The sequence below is a fragment of the Aotus nancymaae genome, unplaced genomic scaffold (genome assembly GCF_030222135.1).
Source record: "Aotus nancymaae isolate 86718 unplaced genomic scaffold, 86718_ANA_hifiasm-v0.15.2.pri h1tg000002l, whole genome shotgun sequence".
Lineage (NCBI taxonomy): Eukaryota > Metazoa > Chordata > Mammalia > Primates > Aotidae > Aotus > Aotus nancymaae.
The window spans coordinates 64,511,536-64,537,584 of NW_026988413.1; positions in this window are offsets into that span (position 1 = coordinate 64,511,536).

Genomic DNA, 26,049 nt, shown 5'->3' on the forward strand with positions numbered 1-26,049 from the left:
TAAACCAGTTAATGTTATTTCAGTTTTACATATAACTATCACATTTATTTTCTCAAAGAATCATCAGAGATATTCTACAACAGCACATAGTCCTTAGAAACAGTTTGATAATTTGAATGACAGGTGAAGATTTTAGTTCCCTAGAAATACACATACTTTAAAGAATTAATGGATAAAAACTTGTGAGGCAATTTGTGTTTGGATTTTTGTCTAATTTTCAGTGTTTGCAAAATTGTTTCAGGAATTTGATAATCTAGAACAGAATTTATGCTTTTTTCCCCTCCTATCTCTTGGTAGGCGCTTGAAGAGTACTGGAGTACAGTTGAAGCATCATTCTGTAATCCTGTCTCATGTCTCTGATATTTTATTAATAATGTAAGGAAGTAATTTCTGGTGGTTATCATTCTGGTCATCATCATGATTGCTGTGACCTTATGCAATAAGAAAATAATAGGGCTTTGCATAGGTCTTTGTAAATTCTAAATTAATTTCTACAGTTCTGAAGACAGATGATCTTGGGTATGAACCTCAGCTCTGCTACTTAATATTTGAATGTTCTTCCCCAAGTTTCTTTACCTTTCTAAAACTCAGTTTTGTTTTGTTTTTAATCTAAAATCTGGACTTCATAATAGCACTGTTTCTTATGGTGGTTGTAAGGATTAAATAAATTAATACCTGTAAAACACTTAGAACCATAGGGGACACATAGTAAGCACTATGTATGTATAAGCAGTTATGATTATGATTATTCTTCATTGATCCAGATCCACAATCTTATGATGGAGCTAAAATATTATTATATATTACCCTGATACACACGCATAACTAGAAAAAATCAAGTTCAGAGAAATAGAATTGGTCAGCTAAGAGCACACAGCTACTGAGTTGCAAATAAGTTTCAGCCTGAAGGGTTTACAATTTATAATTGGTGTGAAGAAATAGCAATTGTTTTCTGTGGAGACGCCAAATTCTTTTTTTCTATGTTCTCAGAATCCCTGGCCAATGGTGCCAGCAACATAGTATGATGTGAGATGCTTGGCCTTAGTTCAGGGAATCCAACTACATAAACCATTCTTTTTTATTGAAAGTATAATTAGTTAAATTACCTATTTTTAATTGTGGACCATTTCTTATTGCTCCTGAGTTTGAGAGATATTCTAAAAAAAATTCTTAGTTCACATAAGCTTAAATTTTGATACATAAGCTATTTTTCTTGGGTTTTCCTTTTATATTTGTTTTCCATTTTGTTTAGTGGCAGTGGTTTTTGAGTTGTAGTTTTCTTTCCTTCTAGTACTAATAATTTATACTGACCTAGATAAAAGTTTTCTCTGTAGGAAGGCAGATAGGCAGGCAGTAATTAGATTTCTGACTGTATTAAGAACTACTTATATCAAAATGTGATTTACTGTACTTCTCATATAAGGATTACTCTTTGGTCTCTGGTGAGGTAGCAATTACCACATCATATCCAAACTTCAACAGCTTATATGTGGGATTTGCAAGCATGCATGCTGTGCAAGCACAAATTTGATGCCTATGTTTAGACTCTTTATGACCATGTTGCAAATTCTAAGGCAGCATTTATGCAATGGAAAGTAAAGATATGACACAGAGACGTCACACAAAAGCACTGCAGAGGTGATTTTTTGCACTAATGCTTCACTTTGTAAATAAGGAAAACTAAAATATCTTCAGCCCTATGGAACTAACATTAAAAAGGATAAAATTAATGTATGTGATCATTATTTTCTATTATACTAGGGATAAATACTGTGCCACATATGTGCCACTGAACCTAGTAATAAACAATTGTTACTGATTTACTTATTTACTGTTCTTTTTGGGTATATGGGTGTGGTGCCACATAGTAGGCACAATGAATTCTGACTGATTGATTAATAAAGTTAAAAAGATTACTGTAAATGTTTGAAATGAACAGTTATAACTTAGGCACAACAGGTTAAGGACATATTCCATAAGAGAAAAAAAATGCTCATATATTGAAATTACTAAAAATATATATTTTAACATTGCCTATGTTTTAATAACTCATTTACAGGAAATACATTGATATTAAAGTACAATTTTATTCCTGTACCATTAGAAAATGTCACTTACCATAGAGGCAGGGAAAGGGAAAAGCACTATTTATAAGACCATAAGTTTACATCTATAACAAAATAATCTTTTTCAAAGAGAATCTGAATATATGATGATTTAATAGAAAATAAATCATTTTAACTTTGGTTGTTATATACTATGGAATTTAAAAAGTCTGTCCACCAATTTCTATTTCTATTTCATATTTACCTGATTTCAGAGGCACAGTGATGTATAGAAACATAAGAAATACGATGTGGATATAGGCAGGATCCATCCTACTGTGCTTCTAAAATCAATTCACAGAGAATATACTGAACGGTATTAGAGGTAATTTAAATGAAAACAGTGTGAAAAAGCTTGTTTGTCATGGAAAAATTGCCCACAAGTCCTCATTTTTTTTTTTTAATCCAGCTTAGACTTCAACATCCATCATTATATTCACTCTCTGGAAAATATTTTCTGCTACTTTGCCCTCCCCTTCCCCCATGTCTGCTACTTTTGCAAAACCTTAGCCGGAGTAAAACCTCACTACTGAAGGTGACCAAGGGAAAACACAACTAAGATTTATCTAACTTAAAATTGATGATTGCAAGTTTCAAGTGCGAATACATTGTTCTCTTTCAATCCTACAAGATATCCTCAGTTTTGCATATCCCTCTCCTAAAGAAACTATATATATTTTCTTGTTGATTGAGAAAAATTGAGTTTATAGTTTATTGAGAAAAAAAGTAGTCAGAAAAGGTCTCTGATATTTTGATTTTTAAGATTTTCCCATTTCTGTGAAAAATACTGTTGGTATTTTGATAGGGAGTATATTGAACCTGTAGATTGCTTCGTAGGTTTTAGTATATACATCTGTTATCCCTTGATTAAATTTATTCCTGCGCATTTCATTAGTTTTGATTCCATTGTAAATAGAATTGTTTTCTTCTCATTCCATTCCTGTTAGCATATAAAGCACAAATAATTATTTTGTATGTTAACTTTGTATCTTGCAACTTTATTATATTTATTAATTAGTTCTAACTTGTTTTCCCTTTTGGATTTTATACACATAAGATTATATTCTCTGTGAACAGATACAATATTACTTTATACATATATATATTTGGATATCCTTTCTTTTTCTGACCTAATTGCTCTGGCTAGAACTTCTAGTACTGTGTTGAATAGAAGTGTAATAATGAGCATTCTGGTCTTGTTCCTGATCTAAGAGGAAAAGTCTTCAATGTTTTACCATTGAATATAGTCTTAGCTGTGAGTTTTTCAGATGTAGCCTTTATTATGTAAAGATAAATTCCTTCTATACCTAGTTTTTTGAGAGGTCTTTTATGAAAACCTGTTGGATTTTGTCAAACGCCTATTATGCAACTATTGAGATGTTCATGTGATTTTTATTCTTAATCTATTAATGTGATGTATCTCTCATTTATTTGAGTATGTAAAACATCCTTGCATCCAATAAATAAATCTCATTTAGTAATGATATATGATTCTTTTAATGTGTGGTTGATTTTGAGTTGGTGGTATTTTAATGAAGATTTGTACATCTATGTTCATCAGGGACATTGTGCTGTAGTTTTATTATAGTGTCTTTGTTTGGCTTTGGTATTAAAAGTAAAATTCATAAAGAACCACAAAATATCCCAAATTGCCAATGCAATCTTGAGAAAAAAGTACAAAATTGGAGGCATCATACTACCTGATTTCAAAATATATTACAAAGCTATAATAATTTAAACAGTACAGTACTCGTTTAAAAGCAGACATGTTACTATGGAAGAGAATAGAGACCACAGTAATAATTCCACAGATATATAGATACTTATCTTCCACAAGGGCGCCAAAAGTATGCAATGGGGAAAATAATCTCTTCAAAAAAATGTTGAGAAAACTGAATATCCACATGCCAAATAATAAAAGTGGGCTTTTATCTTACACCATACACAAAATCAACTCAAAATGGGTTAAATCCTGAAATTGTAAATATCCTAAAATAAAACAGGGAAAAATCTTTATGACATTGGTGTTGGCAGTGATTTCTTGAATATAATACCAAATGTACAAGAAACAAAAGCAAAATTAGACAAATGGGACTACATCAAACTGAAAAGCTTCTATACAGCATAAACTATTAATAGTAAGAATGCAACCTGCAACTTGTTTGAAATGGAGACAAATATTTGCAAGCCATATATGTGACAAGGGGTTAATATCCAAAATATGCAAGGAACTGCTACAACTCAACAGAAAAAAAATTATCTGATTTTGAAATGGGCAAATGATTTTAATTGACATTTAAAAAGAATACATAGATGTCCAAAAATATTTGAAAATATGTTTAATGTCATTAATCATTAGAAAAATGCTAATCAAAACCACAGTGAAATATGTCCTCACAACTGTTAGAATGCCTATTATATATATAATATTATATAGATAGATAGATATAATCTAGTCATCTGTGGAAAGGCATTTACATTGTTTCCAGTTACTGCCTATTAAAAAATATAAGTATTTGCCTACAGGTTTTTACCTGAACATAGTTTTTATTTTTCCAGGGAAAATACCCAGCATTGAAGTTGATGAATCACATGACAAGTACATTTTTCATTTTAAAAGATACTGTTAAACTGTTTTTAAGAGTGATTATACAATTTTGTGTTCCCAGTGCATCCTCACTAGCACTTGGTGTTAATACTATTTTTATTTAGCTTTTCTTATATGTGGATGTATCAAATAATTGCTATAATTTGTATGTTACTAATGGATGATGATGTAGAACATTTTAAAAGTGCTTATTTTGCATGTATATATCATCATTAATAAACTTTCCATTTGATCTTTTGCCCATTTTCAAATTTGATATCTGATTTTATATCATTGAGTATAGTGAATTCTTTACATATTTAGATTAACATTTTGTCAGATATGGGATTTGCAGATATAATTTCTATACTTTGTGGCTTGCATTTTCATTTGCTTAATAGTGCCTTTCACCAAGCAGGTTTTTAGATTTTTACTAAATTTGTTTTACTGACTGTTTTCTTTAACAGATCAGGTTTTATGGTGTCAGGTCTAAGAACATTTTGTTTAATCACAGATTACAAAGATTTTCTCCATATTTTTCTGTAAAAGTTTTATTTTACATTTTACATTTAGATACATGATCCATTTTTCATTACATTTTGTATGAAGTGTGAGTTAGTTCCAGGTTTACCGTAGCCTACTGATATTTAATAATTCCAATGTCATTTGTTAAAAGAATATCCTTCCTATTTTAAATTGCTTTTGCCCTTTTATTTAAGAAAGTAGTTGACTATACTAGAGTGGATCTGTTTTAATCATTGATTCTCCAATGTGTTCCATTGATCTCTCTTTCTATCCCTCCATCAATAATACATTTTCCTGATGATTGTAGGTTTATAGTAAAGAGGTCTTAGAATCAGATAGTGGGATTCCTTCCCCTTCATTTTTTTTTTACAAATGGTTTTGCTATTCTAGTTCCTTTGCCTTTCTATGTAAATTTTAGAATTGGCTTTTCTATAGCTACAACAAGATCTTGCTGATATTTTATATGACATGCAATAAACTTATAAATCAATTTGGGGCAAAATAAAATCATCGCTTTGCTAAGTTTACTGATCTATGAGTGTGGCATATTTCTTTATTTATTGTGATCTTCTTTTATTTTTCATCAAAATTAATAGTTTTTAGTATGTACATATTAAGTATGTGGTTTGAGATCCTGTATATGCTTTGATTTACCCTTTCAGGTATTACAGATATTATTGCATATTTAGTATTTGTTTTTGATTATTTCTATTATGCAGAAATAAAGTTTTTTATGTGTGTTGATCTTGTATTCTATAACCTTGATAAATTCAGTTTTTAGTTCTAGAAGACATTTGGAAACTCCTTGATATTTTCTGCATACACAATCATGTCATCTGCAAATAGGCTCAGTTATAGTTGCCTATGTTTTATTTTCCAAAACTATTTCTGTGGCTAGGACTTCCAGTACTATGCTGAATAGAAATAGTGTGTGCACTATGCTTTCTCCGTAATCTTATGGAAGAAGTCTTTAGTCTTTAATCATTAAATATGATGTTAGGTATGGGTATATTGTAGAAGCTCTTTATTAGATTAAGGATGCTACTATTCCTAGTTTTCTGAGGTTTTTTTAAAAATAATTATTAGGTGTTGACATTTGCCAAATAATTTTTTGTGTCAATTAATGTATCACAAGGAATTTTTATACTTTAGATTTTCAGTATGATGGATTATAGTGCTTTGTTTTCAAATACTGATTTTCGAATCTATCTTGTATTTCTGGAATGAAACTCCCTTGACTATGATGCAATATTATTTTTATATATTAAAGAATTTCATCTTCTACATATTTTTGAGACTACTTGTGTTTATTTTTATGAGAGACATTTTTCAGAGTTTTCATGTTTTGTATTGTCATCATATGTTTTTGGTAAGGTAATTCTGGAATCATAATATGACTAGGGAGATATTTCTTTCTCTTCTGTTTCCTCAAATAAATTGGGTAGAATTGATGTTATTTCTTGTTTAAATTTTTGGCAGAACTTACTAATAAAATCAACTGTGTTTTAAAATTTATTTTTAAAAAAACTTAGCTGGAAATTTATTTTAATAGTTGTATAAAATTTAGGTTATATCTTCTTGGATGAGTTTTTGTAACATGATTTTTGAGTAATTGGTCCATTTTATCTAAGTTGTTGAAATTGCAAGAATCATTCATAGGTTTTACTTGTTATATTTTAGTATATAGTGATATTTTCTATTATTCCTGATACAGCTCTGTGTCCCTTCTTCTTTCTTTGTCAGCCTTCTAGAAATTTTTATTGACCTTTAAAGAAAACAGATTTGGGATCATTGATTTTCTCTCTATATATATATTTTTTGGTTTTCAGTTTTACTAGTTTTTCTTCTCCTTATTATTTCTTTTCATTATTATTTATTTCCTCTTTGAGTTAATGTTTCTATTTTTCTAGCTTCTTTAGGTGGAAGCTTACATCATTGTTTGGAAAGTATTATTTCTTTTTAAAGAAATAGAGGCATTTAGTGCTGTACATTTACTTCTATGCTTATTTAAGTTGCATATCTCCTATTTTTAAATGATATATTACAATTTTAATTAAATATATTTCCTTTCGACACATGCATCACTTAGAGGTATACTGTCTAGTGTTTTTCAAATTTGTCTCTTTTTGTTGTTCTTGCTGCCTTCTACTTTAATTCCAGTTGATCAGTGCTTATTGTACTTTGCATGATTTTGATTTTTTAAATGTATTAGTCTGGTTTACAAAAGAGTGTTCTATATCTTAGTTAGTGTTCTGTTTATGCTTGAAAAACATGGATATTCTTCCACTGTCTAAAAGAGAGTTTCTGCCAATCTTAATCAGATTTTTTGGCTGATAACATTATTTAATTATGTTATATCCAGTCTCTTTTTTTTAAATTCAGTCACTCCACTGATTACTGGGAGCCCCAGTTTTTTCTGTTTCTTCGTTTGGTTCCAATTCACTGTCTTCCTACTTGTTACTGTAAAATTTTATAAGTATTTTAATCTATCTCTTTTAATTTTGTTTCCCCCAGGGAAAGAAAGTGAGGCATTTATTGCAGGACACCAACTAAGAAGAATTGTGTAGTTCACACTGAAGATTCAAACTCCCTGATGGCTTAGAGGTAAGGCTTTTTTGAATTAATTTTCATTTTTTAAAATTTCCATATGTTTTGGGGGAACACATGGTATTCGGTTACATGAGTAAGTTCTTCAATGGTAATTTGTGAGATTTTGGTGCACTCATCACCCAAGCAGTATACAGTGAACCCAGTGTCCGAATGTGTAGTCTTTTGTCCCTCACCCACTTCCTGCCCTTTCCCTGGAGTCCCCAAACTCCATTCTATCATTCTATGCCTTGCATCCTCATAGCTTGGCTCTCACATATAAGTGAGAACATAATGATGTTGGTTTTCCATTCCTGAGTTACTTCATTAGAATAACAGTCTTCAGTCCCATCCAGGTTGTTGTGAATGCCATTAATTCATTCCTTTTTATGGTTGGGAAACTGCGATATGTATATATATTCACATGTGTATATATATATGATGGAAATATTGTGTGTGTGTGTATATCACAGTTTCTTTATTCAGTCATTGATTGACGGGCATTTGGGTTGGTTCCACATGTTTGCAAATGTGAATTCCGCTGCTATAAACATGCATGCATAAGTATTATTTTGTGTGTGTTAATGACTTACTTGCTCTGGGCGAATACCCAGTAGTGGAATTGCTGGATGGAATGGTAGTTCTACTTTTAGTTCCTTAAAGAATGTCCATACTGTTTTCCACAGAGGCTGTACTAGTTTACATTCCCACTAGCAGTGTAAAAGTGTTCCCTTTTTACCGCATCCATGCCAACATCTATTTTTTCATTTTTTAATTATGGCCATTCTTGCAAGAGTAAGGTGGTATCACATTTTGGTTTTGATTTGCATTTTCCTGATTTTTAGTGATGCTGAAAAGTTTTTCATATGTCTGTTGGCCATTTGTATATCTTGTTTTGAGAATTGTCTGTTCTTGTCCTTAGTTCACTTTTCAATGGGCCTGTTTTTTTTTTTTCTTTCTAATTTGTTTGAGTTTATTGTAGATTCTGGTTATTAGTCTTTTGGTGGATGTACAAATTGTGAAGATTTTCTCCCAGTCTACAGTTTGTAGACTCTGCTACTGCTTTTTTGTTTTGTTTTTTTTCCGGGCAAAATTTAAATGACACTACTCCACAAAATAGAGAAACAGGGAATTCTCCCTAAATCATTCAATGAGGTCAGTATCACCTTAATACACAAACCGAGAAAGTACGTAACAAAAAAAAAAAAAAAAAGAAAACTACAGACCAATATCCCTGTTGAACATAGATACAAAAATCTTAACAAAATACCAGCTATCCAAATCTAATAGCATATCAAAAAGATAATTCACCATGATCAAGTGGGGTTCATACCAGAGATACAGGGATGGTTTATCATATATGAGTCAGTAAATGTAATACACCACATAAACAGAATTAAAAACAAAAAATCAGATGATTATCTCAATAGATGCAGAGAAAGCATTTGACAAAATCCAGCATCCTTGATGATTAAAACCCTCAGCAAAATCGGCATACGAGGGACATACTGCAAGGTAATGAAAGTCATCTATAATACATCTATAATACAGCCAACATAACACTGAATGGGGAAAAGTTGAAAGCATTCCCTCTGAGAATTGGAACAAGACAAGGACACCTGCTTTCACCTCTTCTATTCTACATGGTACTGGAAGTCCTAGTCAGAGCAATCAGAAATAAATAAAGTGTATTCAAATCAGTAAAGAGGAAGTCAAACTGCCACTCTTGGTTGATGATATGATTGTATACCTAGAAAACTCTAAAGATTCCCCCCAAAAGCTCCCAGCTGATAAATAAATCCAACAAAGTTTCAGGATACAAAATTAAAGTACACAAATTAGTATCTCTGCTGTAGACCAACAGTGACCAATTTGGCTGTTAAGAATCAAATCGATAGCTCAAGCCTCTTTACAATAGCTGCAAAAAAATAAAAAACTTAGGAATATACCTAGCCAAGTAGTTAAAAGACCACTATAAGGAAACCTATGAAACACTGCTGAAAGAAATTACAGATGACACAAACAAATGGAAACTCATCCTATACTCATGAATGGGTGGAATCAATATTGTGAAAATAAGCATACTGCCAAAGGCAATCTATAAATTCTGTGCAATTCCTATCGAAATAACACCATCATTCTTCATGGAACTAGAAAAAAACAATTCTAAAATTTATATGGAGCCAAAAAGAGCTCACAAAGCCAAAACAGGACTAAGCAAAAAGAACAAATCTGGAGGTATCACATTATCTGATTTCAAACTATACTGAAAGGCCATAATCACCAAAACAGCATGGTACTGGTATAAAATTAGCCACATAGATCAGTGAAACAGAATAGAGAACCCAGAAACAAACCCAAATACTTACAGGCAACTGATCTTCAACAAAGCAAACAAAAACATAAAGCAGGGAAAGGACACCCTAATCAACAAATGGTGCTGGGATAATTGGCTAGCCACATGTAGGAGAATGAAACTGGGTCTTATTTCTCAACTTATGCAGAAATCAACTATAAATTTTTATTTAAGGTCTTCAGTCTAAGACCTGAAACTGTAAAACTTCTAGAAGATAACATCAAAAAAACCCTTCTCGACATTGGCTTAGGAAAGACTTCATGACCAAGAAGCCAAAAGCAAATGCAATAAAAACAGAAATAAATAGGTGGGACTTAATTAAACCAAAGATCTTTTGTACAAATTTTTAATCGTTACTCTAGGACAGAGGTTCTCAACCAAGGAAAATCTCCACATCCCTTCAAGAGTCATTTTATAATGTTTGGAGATATTTTTCATTTGTAACTGGGAAGTGGGGGTGCTAATAATATCTGGTTGTTAGAGACCAGGAATATTGCCAGAAGCCTTACAATGTGCAGCACAGTTCCATACAACAGTTATCTGGCACAAAATGTCATTCATCCTAAATTGAGAAATCTTGTCCTAGGGTATATAGATTTTACTTATCATAGTCTAGTACTATCAATACTTTACCACTTTGAATAGAATATAAGAACCTTACAATAACTATTCTCCCCCTTTGTGATAACATTCTCTTAAATGTATTTTCTATACGTACATTTGAACCAAATTAGACAATGTTGTCTGTTGTTCATCTTGGAAACTTATGAATATGTGTTCACATCCACTGACTTGCTTCTGTTATCTCCATTTTGCTATTGTGCCTATTCAGGGAGTTCTGTAATTTTGTAATTTCTGAATTCCCAGTTTGTTTTTCATTCTATGTGTTTTTTCTGAAAACTTTTATTTACTACTTGTTTCAAGGATGATTGCCATTGCTTGTTGAAATATTTTTACAATTGCTGCTTGTATTTCCAACATCTGAGTCATCTTCTATTGCTTTCCCTTATTCTATTTGTGAGTTTTCTTACTCTTGACAAGACCAACTTTGGATTATATCTTGGACATTTTGAGTATTGTCATGAGACTGTTTCTTTTTTTTTTTTTTCAGGGTGCGCAGGAGCTTTATTTTATAAATTTCTATTTTAAAAAAATCTACATTATGATTTTTACATAATCAACATAATTTTGATTATGCTGATATTACATTAAAGTAATTATTATCCTAATATATTCTAATAAATAATAATTCTATAATTTATAATTTTATTTATTTTTATTTTTTTAATTGCATTTTAGGTTTTGGGGTACGTGTGAAAAACATGCAAGATTGTTGCATAGGTGCATACGTGGCAGTGTGATTTGCTGCCTTCCTCCCCTTCACCTATATGTGGCATTTCTCCCCATGCTATCCCTCCCCAACTCCCCACCCCCCACTGTCCCCCACTACTCCCCCTCAACAGACCCCAGTGTATAGTGCTCCCCTCCCTGTGTCCATGTATTCCCATTGTTCAACACCCATCTATGAGTGAGAACACGCAGTGTTTGATTTTGTGTTCTTGCGTCAGTTTGCTGAGAATGAAGAGACTGTTTCTTAATGAAATTCTTCTATTTCAGCAGGTTTAGGTTCAGAACGCATGTCCTGGCCTAATTTGTGGGATTGTGCATAAAATGTCAGTTTTGTTTTCAGGGTCCTTGTTGTGCTATTTTGATCTGTCCTGCTTATGTGCTATCTATCCATAGATCATTCAGAAACCCTGGTGGTATTCCTCAGTATAGTTCATTTCTGAAGGAATTGCTGTTTTCATTCTGCTCTGTTCCACACAGACTGCCCAGGTTGTTTCATGCATTAATAACATTAATTTAAAGAATCTCTTCACCTTTCTTCACTCTTTAATTCTCCCTCTAATTCCTAAATGGGAAGGATAAAAGTGTAACCTCCTTGCCTTAATTTATTTGCTTAACGTGGGATGGATTTAGTTGACAGGGCCCCATCTCACAGTATCTGTATTCACTGCACCTCAAGGGGTAGGAGAGGGATGCAGCTTATTTTAGGTCATTATCTTACTGCGGCGTGGAAATGGTCATCAGTGCTGGAGCAGTCACAGTATTGACGCGGGGAGGCACTGCCTCTGTTTGCATTAGCACAGGGCAGGGATGTTTGACAATGTATCATTTTATTTGAACCTAAAACCAGCATTTGATTCTGTTGAGCGTTTTCTAGTTCTTGAAATACTTTCTTTCCTTACTTTCTAACCTCTAGTCTTTTGTGTTTCTCCTTCTACGTACTTCATCTTTGTTGTTTTCTCTTCATTGGTCTCATCTCTAAAACCAGAAATGTGCTGTTTCTGTCTGTGGGCCTCTTCTCTTTTCTATCTTTCTATCTTCCCATTTACTTGGGAATAGGATCTTACAACCATTTCAACACTAATGATTGCCTTATCTCTATCCTCAGCTAGGATCTTTCTCTTGAATATAAGAATCATTCACCGACTTGCCCACTGAAGCTTCCTACTCAGCATCTTCTAGGGGTCTAATCAGTGATTTAAATTAGTATATTCAGAACCAAAATCCTGATCTTTCTCCTCAAGGATACACTAGCTATGGCTTTCCATGTCATAACTAATAACAACTGAATCCATTAAGCTGCTCAGGCTGTAAACTTTGGAGTCATCATTGATTCCTCCTGTCATCTTACACGTCGTATATAATCTATCACAGATTACCTTTAGCTCTATCTTCTATGTATTCGTCATCTGTCTAGTTTTTTCCACCTCACTCAGGTTCAAGACTTCTTTTTAATTTAGGTTATTATAACAGCCTCCCAGATCATCTTGCTTCTTCAGATATTACTCCTCCTTTTGGTCTACAATCAGTATGAATTCTTTAAAACCTAAGTTAAATAATTCCTGACTTCCAAATTCCCAAAGTGTTTTTAGCTAAAAGTAATTAAAAAAATCCTTTTAACTGCCTACGTGACCTTGTGTGATCTGTCCTTCAGTTATTTCTCTATAATTTGTGCTACCTACTCTTTACTTATTCCTATCTATGTACACCAGGATCCTTAACTATCCTTGAAAAAAATTCTACATGAGGGCTGTAGTACCTGATATTCCTGCCATTTGGTATACTTCTGTCCTAAATCATGGTTCGTTCTCTTATTTTTTCAAATTTATTTTTAAATGCACATACAGTAAAATCACTCTTTGTTTTGTAAAATTCTGTTTCCCTTATTTTCTTTATGTCTCTGATATAATGCCATTTTATTAGTAGATTAGATCTCCCTAACCACCATATATGAAAACAATACAAAAAAAAAGCTGACTCACATTGCACACACACACTGCTATTCCTTTTGGTTCTTTTATTGTTTTCCTGTGGCACTTAACAGCCATCTGACAGTCTGTGTTTTTTATGTTATTCTTTTATAGCTCATGTTTTAGCATGTATGCTCCAGATGGGGAGACTCTTTTTTCCTCTTTGTTTTACTTTTTTTTTTGAGACGGAGTTTCGCTCTTGTTGCCCAGGCTGGAGTGCAATGGCGCGATCTTGGCTCACCGCAACCTCCGCCTCCTGGGTTCAGGCAATTCTCCTGCCTCAGCCTCCTGAGTAGCTGGGATTACAGGCACGCACCACCATGTCCAGCTAATTTTTTGTATTTTTAGTAGAGACGGGGTTTCACCATGTTGACCAGGATGGTCTCGATCTCTTGACCTCGTGATCCACCCGCCTCGGCCTCCCAAAGTGCTGGAATTACAGGCTACTTTTTTTTGTTTTACAGTGCCCTGACCAATGTTTTTCATTGTAAATTTACAATATATAGATGAATAAAATATGTAGCTAAATCCCAGTTTACTTAGCCACTACTTTTTATACCGTCCAGCCTAATCGGGATTATTGTGTCTATCCTAAAGAGAAATTGAATTGATACCATAGATATTATGAAAACTTTGTGCAGTGTTTCTATGCTCTGAACAGTACTCATTTGTTACACAAAAGGTAGATGCTTGATTTTGTACTTAATTTGTATTTTTATTATGGGAATAGTCTTAACTTTTTTCTGCCTAACAATTTTTAAACTTATTGAGCATTAAGATTATACCTTTAAACTCTTTTACAATTTATACCATATCTGGACATTGCTAACATGTTAGTAAATATGTATTATATCTCTTGATTGGCAATATTAAATATTGTCCTTCTCAATTTCCCTTCACTTCAAATAAAACATAGGCACTCAAATTTTTGTAAGTTGAAACGGTCATAGCAAATGTTCTATCATAACGTAATTGACTCTAAGCAGGCTTATAGCTTAGTGTATTTATATTTGTGGGGCCAGGTCCTGTGCCTTCCTCTTTCTAGGGGCTTAGTCAAGTATTTCTGAGTGAATACATGAAATAAAGTATCGCTTCTCAGTCTCATGTACACATTTATCATCAGTAGCATTTAGACCGAAATAGAACAATTTGAGTACATTTTGCTTATATCCACTGTCTCTTCTTTATCTCCTCATATAATGTTCCAGTGATTACTGCCAAACATGTACCAAGCAGAATGTTTGGTCTTTGACATATAGAACAGTACATGTTGAGAGTATTTTAATATTATTTTTACTTTTAATGACAGGACAACATAGATTCCCTCTTAAATCCTTGATTTTCATAATCATTGCCTTTAATCAACACTGTTTTTGCTTGGAGCTACTTTAATATTCAATTTTGAATAAATATATCAGTGGAAAGAATTTCATTTTGCTTTTAGCCTAAATATGAATTGAGATTTCAATTTATTTTGTTTTCTTTGGGCAAAAGAAGTATTTTCACTGCATTCTTACAGACATTTGCTAAGTGTTAACAAGCTATATAGAAATAGAATACCTTTATTGTTGTTCTGTTTTTTCATTTTGGAGTTTTAGGAAGGCAGAGGCCTGGGCTATGGTCCTAAGCAGTGACATATAAAGTAAGAAGTTTTATTTATTAAAGAGGGTCAAATGGCCATCTGTCAATTTTTAAAGCCTTGATTTGGTCTTTGAGCTAAGAATTTGATTTTATGGGTATTAGGTAGCCCAAAAACAGTACTTTCTCACAGTGCTGGACATTGTTTGCTTTGACACAATGATTCAGCATGGAATGAAGAAATCTTACCTGCCTTGGAAATCCACATTATTCCTATCTAACTGATACTACGTTTGATGTTCCCATTTTAGATGCCGACCAAGTGTCATCCCAGTGATTTGATCCTTTGAACTTTTTCAATATCTTGTTATATTTTTTCTATACAAATCTATTTTCCTTGAAGGCTTGTGTTTTAGCATAGCCTTATTTGGTGAAGATACTTAATTGTGAAAATGAAACTTAGTTGGGCCATCTACCTCCAAGTCACTCTCTACAGGCCTACTGCTAATAGAAACAGACATAGGTGAAGTTTACTCTGAGTAAGATACCACAAAAGCTAAAGCAGAAAATATCAGTAGATTACACAGTATTTGACAGCACTTAAAGGAGATATTGTTAAAACTCAAGCTGTCCATGAGATGAAATAAATAAATGGTATAGGTAGAGAGATCCAGCTATCTTCTTGCAAAACTAGGAAACAGCAAAGATCACTTGTGGTTATAATTTCAAAATTTGAAAGCATAATGGTCTTTCACGATAATGAATCTAATTTAACTCCTCAAAAGTGTGCCTTTAGCAGGTGATTAACATAGATATATTATTCTATCTTTCATTCTCGTAGCACAGTTGACAATAGGTATATCTGATTGTATATGCTAATTTAGCACTCAAAAGTCATATTTCTTTTAGATATTTTGCCTAAAGCAAACACTGCCATCAAATGAGTGGTAGGTAACTATCAACATTGCATATTTCAAACTTCATACAAGGTATTTTATGAATCATTTTACTTGTTTTCTTCCTAGGGAGGAAGAAAATATGGGAGTTTGCAACTTTTTAGCCAAGCGGTACTTAGTACTACTAATAACGTATTATCATTTTAAACCTATATGGTTTTCATTAAGAAATTTCAAGTTCTTTACTAATGCAGACTGTGAATCAGTCACCTTTTAAAAATTGTTCAAGGCTAGCAGACATATAAAAAGATGAACAAAGTATAAGCAAAACAATTAATTTTTACAAAATGAACACTTCCAGTTTCCCAGCCTCAAAATAAAAAAAAAAATACAATGTTGCCAGTATCTTAGAAAGTATCATCATGTCTCCCCAAAATTAACTATCATTGCCACTTCCAATTATGCTTCTCTTTCAACCTTAAATAAATAAAAACATACAGTGTGAACTCTCTTTTGTTTTTTCAACATTATATGTGTGACATTTATTCATTTGGTGGTATGTGATAATGTTCACTTATCATTACACCAACCATGGTATAGTATTCCATTTCATAAATATACCAAAATATAATTATCAGTTCTGTTGTTAATAAACATTTGTCTTATTTCTAATTTTCCTATATTAATAGTGGAACAATAGATATGAATTGACTTTGGTGACTCAATGTACACATTTAGTTAAATTAATGCCTGAGACTGAAATTGCTAATCATAGGGTTTGTATTTGTTCAGCTCTGGTAGACACTGCCAAACAAACAATTTTCCAAAATGAATGCACTAATGTATTCTGCTATATAGAAAATTGTTGCTCCACATTCTTGCCAATACTTGATATTATTGTTCACTTTAAAACTTAGTCACTTTGATTTTGGGCAGTGGTACTTCATTAAATTTTTAACTAGTATATCCCTGATGACAAATGAATTAGAGCAGCTATTTACGTGTTTATTGGTTTTATACATAAACTCATTTGTAAGAGCACATTCAAGATTTTTTGCATGTTTTTCTTAGCCTTGGCTCAATTATTTTTATTGATTTATAGTTTATGTTACGATTACTAGTCTTTGTGAAATATGTGTATTGTCCATTATTTCTTCCATTCTGTATCTTCTCACTTCCAAGAAATCCAAGAGATCTTTTAATATGCAAACTTCATTTTAACATAGTCTTGATCTATCAAAATTTGTTTTAAGACTAAGCGTTTATTTATTTATGACCGTATTTATTTACTAAATCAAGATATATTTGCCTATCTGAGGTATATGAAAATATTACCTGATTTTTTTTTGAGATGGAGACTCACTCTGTCACCCAGGGTGGAGTGCAGTGGTGCGATCTCGGCTCACTGCAACCTCTGCCCCCCAAGTTACAGTGATACTCCTACCTCAGCTTCCCTAGTAGCTGGGACTAGAGACACCCACCACCATGCCTGGCTAATTTTTGTATTTTTAGTAGAGACAGTGTTTTGCCATATTTGCCAGGATGATCTCGAACTACTGACCTTGTGATCTGCCCACCTCGGTCTCCCAAAGCACTGGGATTACAGGCATGAGCCACTGTGCCCAGCTTTCCTGATATTTTTATCATAAAGATTTATTGGTAGAATTTTTATGTCATAATCAGAATTATTTTCATGTAAATTAAAGTTTATATTTATTTTTTCATATGGATGTTTGATTGACTGGTACCATTTATTGAAAAGATGATCCTTTCCCAAATGACCAGCATGTCACCTTTATTATAAAAACAGGGGCCATGTATGTGTGATTGTGTTTCCAGGTTGTTCTTTCGTTATTCTGTTTTCAATATTTGCAATACATTTATAGTATTAACATGTGATTGAATAAATTATTCAGGGCATTTATTTCTCTGAAACTTTTTATTGACTTTTGTCTTTCCCCACCTCCCAACTCTTTTTAAATAAATGTTAGAACAAGATTGTTTCTATCAAATATAAACTGCTGGAATTCTTAATGCAATTACATCAAACCTATAGGTCAAATTCAATATCTTTATCATATTGAGTCTTCTACTTCATGATCATTATACTCAGATATACATTAATTTAACCTAATGTTATATTGAATACAGAGTATTTTATATAATATATCCTTAAGCTTTGGATGATACTCTTACCCTGATGTGAAAGTTTATTTTATTCCCTGTTGGGCAGATGGGAATTGCTGTTACAAATCTGGTTTTCACTTTCAGGGAGACTTGGTCTAACTCTGGTTCATGCCTGCTCCTAAGATGAAGCCCTCCCAAAGTCTTACTAGAACTCCTCCCTCAGTCCTGAGCCTCAACTCTTAGTGATTTCTCAGCACAGTGAGCTTCCCATATCTGCCTCTGTACAGTTAAGTGTTTCAGGCTCAAATTCCTGAACCTCATTTCACTCAAAACTCTTAGCAGTCCCAATTGTCTTGGTAGCCCTGAACACTCATTTTTTTTTTAGAACCCTGTTGAGATTGTCAACATTTCTGCTGGTTTCTTGACCTCTCTGTCCAGCTTCTTTGCCCAGACGTCTCATAACACGTTAAAAACATCCACTTTTCCCAATAATTTAAAATGAGACATTATTATATAGTAAAATTTAATGTGCAATGTGGTGCCTTTTTAGTTTTACTATTCTGTTTTTCTTTGTTAAACTATCATTCTTTTCAGGAAAACTTGAAACAAATTTTTTGATGGTGAGCTATATTGTTTAATATAACTTTTTACATTATTGAGTGAAAAGGTTTCTGTGTTTATTCTTTGATATTTTCTTTTTAGGTTAATATATAACCAATTTTCTATAATTTATCTGTGCTTAAAAACAAATTGCATTTCAATATTTGCTTCAGAATTAAATTTATATACAGGTTGAGCATCTTTAATCCAAAAATCTGAAAATTTGTAAATAAAATTCACCTTATAAATTAAAAATAAATTAACAAGAAAAGTACCCTGTTTTTGTAATCATAGAGTAAATAATGCATTTGTACTGCAGCCTCTTAGAAATGTGGAATGTGTATCATATAGGATTTAAAAAACTATAGCACTAGATAAGACAGTGGGGATTGAATCCTAACTGTATCACTTACTATTTTATAATCTGAGTAAGTTACTCTTTCTGGACACCGTTTCCTAAAATATATAACATTGGAATTGATTGTTTCTTACATTGTTTTGAGTAATGAATGAGATAATGTAAGTAAACTGTGCACTATAGAACTTGATGCATAGTATGCTTCTAACAAAGAAGCCTGTTATTCATGTTTTCCAATGTGTGCACCTATGATATAATAAAATAAAAACAGATAGTTTTTATTTTATGTCAGAACTTAAATTTTTAAACAATTTCCAACTGAACCAATTTGACAAATACAAAAATTTCCAAACCATTAATTTTTTCCTTTCCTTGATAACAAGTAATGCTCTTTTCACATTAGATATGTGAAATGATAATGCTTCATATTCTCACACATAATTGATTGCTTAACCGACTGTTCTGAAGGGCTTAATAAATGAGAGAGAGGTGAAAATCATTTTATATTTTAAAATTCTTATGTAATAATGATGTATATATTTTTCATTTTGACATGAATGATATTCTCTAATAAAAATAAAGAATATAAATGGTTTCACAGAATTTTTTACAAACAAAATTTGTGAAAGATTACCATTCCCCATGCCATTAATAATCATCAACCAGAAAAAGAGAAAACATATTTTCAGTATAAAAAAATTATTATAAAATATTTGTTCGCCATTACTATGTTTATTGTGCAATGCTGTTTGCATATGTGCCTCACTGTTAAATTTGGGGATGAGAGATAGACTTTTGCTAACTGCCATTAAGCTCTTCCAGAAAGAAACCATGTACAGCAATAGTAGAAAAGTTGAATGTCAAGATTTATGGATCCTATGTAACAAATATGGGTTACACAAATCATTTGAGCTCAAATTTATTTAATTAATACACATATACAAATGAATGCTGCAGTATTTTCCAATATAAAACAGATTGTAGGATGCTTCAAACAAAATAACAGAAAGTAAGAGAAAAATAGAATGTTAAAGGTGCATCAGATAAGAAGAAAAAGACAATACAAATAACCAAAAACGCACAACAGGATGGTGAATCTCATTAATAGCGTCAAGTGAAATTTTCTGAATATTTTCATGTTTCTGCAGAATCATATTTTTGTCAGCAAAAATTACTGGCAATCTGTGTGTGAGTACTGAATGATAAACACATTTTAGAAGTTAGAGACTGTGAATTGCTCCAAAGAGTTTTTCTTATTTTCCAAATGATAATACATTTGGTAACTAGATAATATGAGTGAATTCCTTGAAAGATACAGTCTACCAAAACTCACACAGAAACAAATTTATAACCTGAGCTGGACTATATCTATTCAAGAAATTGAATGATTAATAACCTTTCAAAACAGAAAGCCCAGATAAGTTCATTGGTAAATTCCACCACACACTAAAAGAATAAATCATACTAATTCTCTGTAATTTTTTTCTGGGAAATAGAAACAGAGGAAATTATTTCTAACTTATCCTACAAAGATAGCATTACCGTAAAGCAAAATCAGACAAAGAAGTAACAAGAAAGGAAAATTAAATATAAAAAAACATGTCTCTCATAAGCAAAGATGAAAAAAATCCTCCGCAAAAGATTAATAGATTATGGCCAAAAATATATAAAAAGAATTCTATCCCATGAAAAACTTGGACTTATTCCAGGTATCTAAGGCTATTTTGACATTTGAATATCAATTAATGTAATCTGTCACATCAACAGGCTGAAGAAGAAAAATCACAGTATCACATCAATAAACATAGTAAAAGCTTTTTACAAGATTTAAAAAAATGTATTTAACAAAATCATTTGTGATAAAAACTCTCAGAAAACTAGGAATCGACATGAAGTTCCTTAATTTCATTTCAAAAAAATTTACAAAAGCCCAACACCTAATGTCATACTTAATGGTGAAAAACTAGCTTTCTCTCTAAGATGAGGAACAAGGCAAGGCTATTCCCACTCACTGCTCTTATTCAGCATGATACTGGAAGTATAGCTAGTGCAAGAAGACAGTAAAAGGAAATAAAAGGTGTACAGGAAGAAATAAAAGTGTTTTTCAAAGAGGTATTGATTATGTAATCTCAAAGAATCAACAAAATAACTCCTGAACCACATAATGAGTTAGAGCAAAGTTGCAGGATATAAGTTTAATACAGAAAAGTCAAATCAGTTTTTATATGCCAGCAATGAACAATTGGAATATGAAATTAAAAACACTAATGATAAGAAAAACCTATAGACCTCCCCTCCTACTCCACCTCTTTCTAGAGCAAAGATTACTCTTTGTTCTATGTTCAGAAGGGAGGATAGGCAAATGCACCAGCATCATTTATGTAAGCTTGGAGTTTCATGATTTCAAAGTTTCTCTTCTGTGGTGCATACTGTACCATGCGCACCCCTGAACTTGGATCTTTTTAACCCCAAGTAAGGTCACATATTAGAAACTTCAGATTGAACTTAAATATTATGGCAAAAAAGTGGGATATACTTGCCAAAACAAGGCCCTTTTAAAGAAAAGATGAAGACTCTGTATTCCAGTGGAAATTGGTAGCAGACATATTGACAAATTGTTTGGTCATTCAGCCCATAAATGGTCCTCCACTTTGCTGCCAGTAAGGAAAGAGAGGATATTTGCTCAGTGGATACTGGGAAGTAAGGCTAAAAGAAGCAGTTCCTGCGGCATATATATTTTTTCTCTCCTCTAGTTGTTGGGCAAAGTGGTCGAGGAATCCTGTGTTGGCATCGGTTTTGAATGGTTTAAAAAGAGTAGTTTGTTGGATCTCTTCTTCAGATAGCAGGAGGAAGAACCTAGGATTCTTTGAAGGTACTGTATTGCTTCGGGGGCACAAAACTTGCTGGTACAGATACTTTCTCCTCTTCCCTTGCTTCTTGTCACCCTTTACTCTGACCTCAGCTGCTGTAAAAATTAGGTGTGAGCCAAAGTCTTCCTATCCCCACGAGGGGCTGAAAATCCTACATATACACCCAGTCAGGGAGAGACGGGATTCAAATGCTTATAGCTGTTAGATACTGACACCAACATTACCATTATACTCAGTCTTTTTTTAAAAAGATTAGACAAGATGAAAATGTTAAAACATTCTTTATTCATTTGGTCTAATTCTCTTTCTTATAAATAAGCACAGTTGAACCTTGAACAATGAAAGAGTTAGGGGTGCTGATCCCCTGTGCATTTGAAAATCTGTATAATTATTTGGCTCCTCAAGAACATAAGCACTCAATTAACACATATCTTATATATGTATTATTACTGTATTCTCATTAAGTAAGCTAATGAAAAGAAAATGTAATTCAGAAAATATATTTATTATTCATTAAGTGGAGGTATAGCAGTAGGATTTTTTTTTTCTTCCTCTTCACATTGAATAGGCTGTGGAAAAGGAGAAAAAGAAAGGTTGGTTTTTCTGTGTCAGAGTGACAGAGGAGAAAGAGGTGGAAGAGGTGAAAAGGGAGGCAAGAGAGACCTGCACACTTTGTATAACTTTATGAAATACATTGTAATTTCTGTCTGAATTTTTGCTTTTTTATCTTTCTAAAACTGTTTCAATATGATACTAACCCTTCTTCCACCTTTGCTTTACTTTCAGTACCCATATCACAGAAGGGTTCATGTCATAAAAGAAGTCAGAGGCAGTCTTAAATAAACAAAACCCTTCTGACAGACTGTCTAAAGTCAATTTGTTGCCTGGCACTATTTCTTCTGTATCTTCTTCTCATTGTCAGAAGCACTGTTCTCTATCAAGTCATCTTCTGTTAATTGCTCTTGTGTGATGTCTGTTAGTTCTTGAATTTCTCCAAGGTCCATATCTTGAAACCCTGCACCCCCCAACACCATTTTTGCCATACCCATCATCTCCTTTATGATTTGTTTGATTGGTTCTCTCATAAATCCTGTGAAGTCATGCACAACCTGGACACATTTTTTTCTCCAATAGGAATTTATTGTTTTGGGCATGATGCCTTTCTTCACTTTTTGTATAACAATTATGTCATCTTCAATTGTGTAATCCCCAAATTTTGGTTATATTTTCTGTATCAGTGTTTTCTTGCAAACATTGGTAATCCTTTTCGTAGAATAATGTGTGTAACAAGTCTTATAGCTTCCTATGACTTCCTGATCTAGAGATTGAATTAGAGATGTTGTGTTTGAGGGCAAGTAAACTTCAGCAATTTCAGGGTTGAACTCATGGGGTTTTGAGTGACCAGGGGCATTGTCCAATAGCAAAAGAAATTTGCCTTACAAAGTACTTCCTGACTTTAGGGACAAAACATTGATCAAACCAATCCAGAAAAAAAGTTACCATTGTCCAGTCCTTTTTGTTGTACACCCCAAAAAAACTGGAAGCTGATGTTTATTTTTTCCTTTCAATACTCAGAGGTTAGCAGTTTTATTGATCAGGTAAGTCCTAATCATAAACCCAACTGCATTTGCACAAATCAGCAGTTAGCCTATTCTTTCCTGACTTAAATTGTGATGCTCATGTCTCTTCCTTACTAATAAATGTTCTTTGTGACATTTTTTTCCCACCAGAATAGGGCATTTTTGTCTGCATTAAAAACTTGCTCAGGCAAATATACTTTCTCCTCAAAGATTTTCTTAATGGTATCTGTGAACTTGCTGCCCTCTTGCTAAGCAAGAGGTGCTTCTTCTGTTATCTTAATATTTTCTAAACCTAACCTTTTTCTAAAATTATCAAACCATCCTTTGCTGGCATTAAATTCTCTGACTTTAGATCTTTCACCTTCCCATTGCTTGAAGTTTTCATATAATGAGTCCTTTACTCAATTTGTATTAGTCTATAGGTATGCCTTCCTTAACAGCAATCTTGTATGCACATGAATGCTTAATTTTCATTACAAAACAAAAAGGTATTTCACAAAAAGTGTAAGGGTTTTGTGCCTGGAATAGTTGTAGTGATAACTTCACAAATTTCTTTTCTTTACATTTGCAATGTTCCTTATGCTGGATTCATTTATCTTGAAACAGCAGACAATCACAGCTGCAAGACCTCAGGCTAATACACATATTAGTAATTGGACTTTGACTTCTAATATTATGACTTTTGTCTGCTACTTGAGAACATTTTCAGCTTTACTTTGTATGGGTACCCCAGTGTTATTCAAGCTTTATAGTATTACACTAAACAGGATGAAACACATGAGAGAACTGAGAAAGATCACTTTTTACTGCAATACACAGTTTGTGGAGAGATGAATTCTCCCTTGTAGATGATTAACATTTCACAGAACTTTAAGTGGATGCTCACAGAACTTCAGCTCACTGCAAAGGCAACAGGAGGTGGCTACAAAATTATTACAATAGCACAGTATGTACTATAGTTAGTTTTATACAGTTATGATCTAATACTGCATAGTTATGTTTGCATTTCTTTCCGCTGAGAATGATGCCATGTAGTCTGTGTGTATATAAGTTCTAGTAAAGTTAAATTTTTTAATAATAGATGTTTGTATATTTTATAGTAGTAAATTATAAAATGCACTAGTATCTACATATATTTTATGCATTCATGACATATGTTTTTTTTTTAACTTTTTGATGTTTCTAGGCTATGCAGTAAGCCATGAGTTTTGAAAATTTGTCACAAACCTCCAAAAAATTTTCAACGTAGTTATTTTTAAAAGCCACATATAAGTGGACCTGTGCAATTTAAATTTTTGTTTTTCAAAGGTCAACTGCAAATTGGAGTACAAGGATATCACTGTCTACTGAGGAAAGACATTAAAGTCTAATGAATGCCTTCTGTCTATCAAGCACTGTCCAAGAAGCTTTTCTTTATCTTAAATAATTATCTGTCAGAATCAAGGAAGGACTTGAACCCAAATCTTTGCATACCAGGTTTGAATTGTTTTCTTCCATGCCAAATTGCCTTACCTCAGATACTGAATTAAGCTCTTGCTTTATGCTGCAAAACAATTTTGCTAATTTATGCTGTCCCTTAGTGTTTATCAAAATGACCTATTTTTCATCGTTTTAAAAGATAAGGTTGATAAAGTGACTCCTGATGTTGATAATGACGGCTGCATTCTGTACTGTATTGACTGTGCAAACAACCATGTTTACCTGAGAACTGACATCTGCAGGTCATTTCTCTTCCTTTCCTTGTGCAGTCCACTAATTTGAAGCCTCAAAGATTTTTGACCCTTGCTGTGCTTGATTAATGTGACAGTTGCTGAAAATTGCTTAATCATTCCAATGCCATTACTGGATAAATGTTCTTGCATTCAACAGAAATACCTAGGTTTTAAGGTGCTAACCAGTCAGATGGTTGTACTGAATTAGAAGATTATAAGATAGTCTTAAATAAAAAGATTATTTAAAAAAGAATAGTATATGAAACACATCCCCAAATGTGCACATTTCATTCTTATCCTCAGTGATTTTGAAGTGAAATGCTCATGACTCCCTAGGTTTTGTTCTTTGTGTTCAGATTTTGTGTCTATAGCATTTTTCTATTACTCTGTCACTTTTTAACTATGCTTCCTTGAAAAGTGTTTTGTTTTTTTTTTTAAATATCTTTTGTTAGAAAACTAACACAATTTCTTCTTTTAGAGGACATTGTCTATCCAAGAACAAATAATCTGAAATGAAATATTGTTAACTATCTCTGCCATTTTTCTATCCTCCATCTTACAAGCTCTCATAGCCAGTCATACCCAGCTGGTAGGTCATTTGGTAATATTTCATCCCGATCACCCTACCTAGAAAAGCTTTAGGTGATAATAGTAAGGGTATGTAAAAATTATTGAGTACTTCATATGTGACATATATTAACTTATTTTATCTTCATAAGAGTCCTGTCATGTAGACACTCATTTTCTTCAAGTCTGCGGATGAGAAAACAGTAGACACTCAGTATAAAACCTGTCTCAATAGGAGGTGGTCAACTAGCTATTATCACAGTGGGAAACTATGCTCTCATTCCT